This window comes from Diachasmimorpha longicaudata, unplaced genomic scaffold, assembly GCF_034640455.1.
Source record: "Diachasmimorpha longicaudata isolate KC_UGA_2023 unplaced genomic scaffold, iyDiaLong2 ctg00000113.1, whole genome shotgun sequence".
NCBI classification, from domain to species: domain Eukaryota; kingdom Metazoa; phylum Arthropoda; class Insecta; order Hymenoptera; family Braconidae; genus Diachasmimorpha; species Diachasmimorpha longicaudata.
Window position 1 is genome coordinate 37,501 of NW_026973930.1, and position 5,000 is coordinate 42,500.

General features: G+C 55.1%; 1 pseudogene; it reads right to left on the reverse strand.

Annotated features, from left to right (window-relative positions):
- Positions 1-5,000, reverse strand: part of LOC135171840 (large subunit ribosomal RNA) — a 9,496-nt pseudogene that overhangs the window by 2,382 nt on the left and 2,114 nt on the right.

Consider the following 5,000-nt stretch of genomic DNA (forward strand, 5'->3'; position numbering starts at 1 on the left):
GCAAAAATCCGCGAACACGGCGAATGACTCCCTGGACGACACTAGCGCTTGTGCCGCCTGGGGCCATGGGCGATTCCCGATTATTCCCGCGATGCACTCTCGCTGTGGTGCATATATCGGACAGTCCATGATGAAGTGCTGGACTGTGTCTTCAGCCTGGTCGCACTCGCAGTTGCGTGACTGGGCAAGGCACCGGTCATGAAGATAAGACCGGAATTGCCCATGCCCTGTCAGGACCTGCGAAACCCAGTGGTCGCACTCGACCCACTTAGCGTCCAGGCGCGCCGCAGTATCGGGGAAGAACGCGAAGGTGTTCCTCCCGGTTGAAGCCCCCTCAAACCTATCCCTCCAGAGATTCCGGATCTCTGCCTTTATATCTTCGACGGCCTCGATCGGGCGGCCGTTGTCATCAACGCGCGGATTCGCGGGGTCTATTTCTACATCACCTATTCTGACCGCAATGCCTTTCTTGGCTTGGTAGCGCGCTGCTCTTTCCCTCAATAATAGGTCCACAGGAAGCACCCCCGCCGCTGCGCAGAGTGCTTCGTGTGAAGCCGTCCTATACGCGCCAGTCACCGTCAGCAGCGCGCTCCTCTGCGCGGTACGGAGTTTCTTCCAGTCGTACGGTGTGCAACGGTCCACCCACCCTTGGGCTGCATACGACGCGACAGCCTGAAAAACGCCCTGAAAAACGACTTTAACCGATCGGTATCGGAGCCCCCAATGCTTGTGCATTAGGGCCGATAGCCGAGTGAAAAGGACTCTAGCCTTTTCCTGTATGTATTTTGTATGGGTCCGGACCCGCATGTTTCTATTAAAATGTACCCCGAGGTACCTCACGCTCTCCTTGAATCTAATTTTCTCCCCGTCAAGCCTAATCTCGGGTGGGCGGATATCCAACACCGGTTTCACGCGTCGGCGTGTCCTTCGCGCCCGATCCCACCTGTACCGCACCAGCGGCGCTCTCTTCTGCGAGTTGCATGACAGGACAATTGCCTCTGTCTTGCTCCTCGACAGTTCGAGCTTCGCTGACGCGCACCACGACGCGATGTGTTCGGCGACGGCTCGGCCTATCCTCTCTATTTCCTTACGCGAGTCGGCCGATACGACCGCGATAAGGTCGTCCGCGTAGGCGACTTCGATATCACCAAAATTCTGCTCGATGCTCTTGAGGAGGGCATCGAACATGAGATTCCAGCAAGCGGGGCCCAGGACTGATCCTTGTGGACAGCCCCGGGTGGCCGGCTTGGAAACCTCTTGGTCGCTCCAGGCGATCTTGACGGTCCGATTGTCAAAGTAGCTCCGGAGCACTTCAAAGACATTCTTCGGACAGTCTCGATCCGCCAAAGACTGGAGGACTAGGGGCCACCACACGTTGTCAAAGGCTCCTGAAATATCGAAAAGGAGTCCAATGACGTACCTCTTGTCGTTACCGCGTTCGACTAATTCACGCAACTCTACTATCGCGTCTTCCGTGGAGCGTCCAGGCAGAAAGCCATATTGACGTCCTGATATTTTGTCCTCAGTAAGGACTTTCGCCATAAGGATCCCGTGCAGGACCTTTTCGAAAAATTTCCCGACAACCGACAAGAGGCAAATGGGACGGTAGGATTTGGGGTCGGACACATCCTTGTGAACTCCTTTGAGGAGAGCACGAAGTGTGCCGACTTTCCAAACGGTGGGGAAAACGCCGTGCTTAAGGCAGGCGTTGAAGAGTCGCGTGAAGATGTGAGGCATCCTCATGACCGCGACTTTTAGGACCCTAACTTCAACTAGATCGCATCCTGGGGCTTTGTCGTTCTTAAGGGTCTTTACGAGACCCTTAAGTTGGTCGTCCGTCAAGTCTCGTGCGTCCTCTGTCTGGACCGTTAAGTTCCTCGCGCGTTCACGGATGTCAGTCTGTTCGGGTGTGTCTTCGTTGGGGTCATCGTCAGGTACGTGTGTGTCCAACAGTACCTCAGCAGTCTCACGCATTGTAAGTGTCGTGCCATTCGCGGTTCTAAGTGTGCTGAGTACCGTGCCTACACGTAATTTATCAGCCGCGTATTTATAATGGAAGCCCCAGGGATTCGCATTACTTTCGGTCGTTATGTAACCGCGCCAGCTATTTTCTTTAGTTGTCCTAAGTAGCCTGGTATACGATCGCAGGACTACACGATACCTACTCTGTTTAATTTTTCGCGCGTCAGGGTTAGTCTCCCTTCGGTAGCCGTTTCGGAGACGACTGACCAGTTTGCGTTTGCTGGTCAGCTCCTCGGTCCACCACGGATTCGCGCGACGGTAATGTCTGCGGCGCGGCATCGAATCTTGGCAGGCTTTGGTGAGTACGTCACCCAGTACTTCTGCCATTCTCTCAACATCCGCTGTAGAATCCAGCGGATGGTCCACGAGTTTCTCACGGGCCTCCTCATCGAGGGTCGCCTCGAACTTTTCCCAGTCGGCCCGACGAACGTTGAACCGCATGGTAGAGCCCTCGCCGACTCCCGAGTTATTGACGCGCTGTGAGGAACTGCGGATTGCTAAACGAAAGAAAACCGACGTGTGGTCACCGGTGGACCACTCGTCCTCCAACCTCCATGCACGTATGAATTTATACATGCCAGGGGTGGCCAGTGTGACGTCGATGAACGACGTACCTGCGGCACTCCTGAAGGTTGGGCCCTGCCTAGCATCATTCGCGACGCGGAGACCGAAAGACTCTATGAGCTCACCCAGGAGGACACCACGGTCAGTGGTCCTGGGGCTCCAAAGGGAGTGTTGGGCGTTCGAATCGGCCGCCACCAGAACGCGGCGACCCCTGAGACAGCTGAGAACCTTTTCAAGCTGCCTCAGGTGGATTTCTATGTCGTCCGAGTATTGAAAATAACTGGAGACGACGAAGAAGGATCCACCGGGGACGCGGGCTTCAGCACAAACGCAATGTGCATTACTTAATTGGGACACGTAAGCAATCTCCACGATGGAGTTGCACGCAACGACGGCCGCCCACGGTCGCTCCGTTGAGCTCGCGGCAATACGCATTCCGACTCCTAGGCCGCGGATGGCCCAGGTGTTCGCCTCACGAATGGCATACGGCTCTTGGAGCAACAATATGTCCAGACGCTCTTTGCGAATTAACTGGAAGACCTCCCCGGTTACTGCAATTGAGCGGGACATGTTCAATTGCAGTATTCTAACGTCGCGTTGCGCGCCCGGTCCCTCGATCGCAGGGGTCCGGGGAGGATGACCTATTGGAACGGGGGGTACCGGTGAGCCTCCGGTCGCGACGCGATGACTATCGATCCTACTTAGACTAACTTGGCACTCGCGAACCCTACCTAATAAATGAGTGGACTCACCGGTTGATGATCTTGAAGATCCCGGCGTTGGCTGGCTCGGATGCGCAGTCACTCCTTCGTCCTCTGCGACGTCCTCGTGGACAGCACGAAGGCTGGAACCTTTCCCTCGTCGGGAGGGCAGTACCCCGGCGCACGGCGGGCGACTACGAACCCTTGAGGGCACCACCCTCCTTGGGTCCCTCGATGTAGTCGCTGCTGGTGTTGTTCCTCTGGCATGCTGGGAAGCGATGCGCAGACTTCGCCGCACGACGGACGCATCATTGTGCCCCCCCGGAGATCCGATTGGGGGCAGCTTAGACTCCGGAATTGTTTTCAATAGATGAGTAGGTAGGGACATTCAATGCCGCTATAAGGAAACAACCCTGCCGGGTTATGGTTTCCGGAAAACGTGACCCCTCTGCCAAGTTTCTCCGGTCTTGGAAAAATCCAGATCTGCCAGCAAGCTGGGGGACACTTCGCTACAATGACAGCACTTTTCTGATTGAAAAGGACTGGAATTGCACCCACGGGGAACCACGGGGAGGTGGTCCCTGGCCTAAGCCCAGATTTGTAGGACCTCACGCATTACTGCCCCTCAATGGTCCGTTTCCCAAATTCACAACGGATGCCATTACAGTCAAAAGAACATCTGATGGAATTTAGGACTCAGCGAGGTACCGATTTCCATGGTTCGGTTTCCATCTTTATATTTGGTAATATTATCGAATTATTATCAAAACAACTAGGAACACACACCACGCACTTGGCATTATCCTTACTTCAAGTACCCCTGTACAACCTCAACTGGTGGTCCGGCTAGTAGAGATAGAACACTCACGTGTGATATGGTCCCCAGTGAAGTGCACACGAAGCACAATCGTATTTCAAATGCGTTCGAGCGTGTCGGGAGGCTCCCAGTTGGACTCAGGGTCCGCGGGTTCGTCATGCCCGTGGTCCAGGGGGGGTTGCCCCCCCCCTTTCCCCCCTGCGGGGAGTAGGTAGGGACAGCGAGAATCGTCGTTAATCCATTCATGCGCGTCACTAATTAGATGACGAGGCATTTGGCTACCTTAAGAGAGTCATAGTTACTCCCGCCGTTTACCCGCGCTTTTTTGAATTTCTTCACGTTGACATTCAGAGCACTGGGCAGAAATCACATTGCGTCATCACCCGCTAGGGCCATCGCAATGCTTTGTTTTAATTAGACAGTCGGATTCTCCTAGTCCGTGCCAGTTCTGAGCTGAGCGTTGAATGGCGGCCGAAGAGAACGACTACGACACGGTGAAGTATCACAGAAGCCTCGCAGCAAGGAAGATCCGTGGGAGGCCAAGGCACGGGACCGAGCTCGGATTCTGAAACATTACTGATCCATTCACCTCGCCCAGGCCCGGCACGTTAGCCAAACCCACTTCCCGACCAAGCCCGACACGCCCCGCTCCTCAGAGCCAATCCTTATTCCGAAGTTACGGATCCAATTTGCCGACTTCCCTTACCTACATTAATCTCTCGACTAGAGGCTCTTTACCTTGGAGACCTGCTGCGGATATGGGTACGAACCGGCGCGACACCTCCACGTGGCCCTCTCCTGGATTTTCAAGGTCCGAGGGGAAGATCCAGACACCGCCGCAACTGCGGTGCTCTTCGCGTTCCAAACCCTATCTCCTTGCTAAAAGTTTCCAGGGA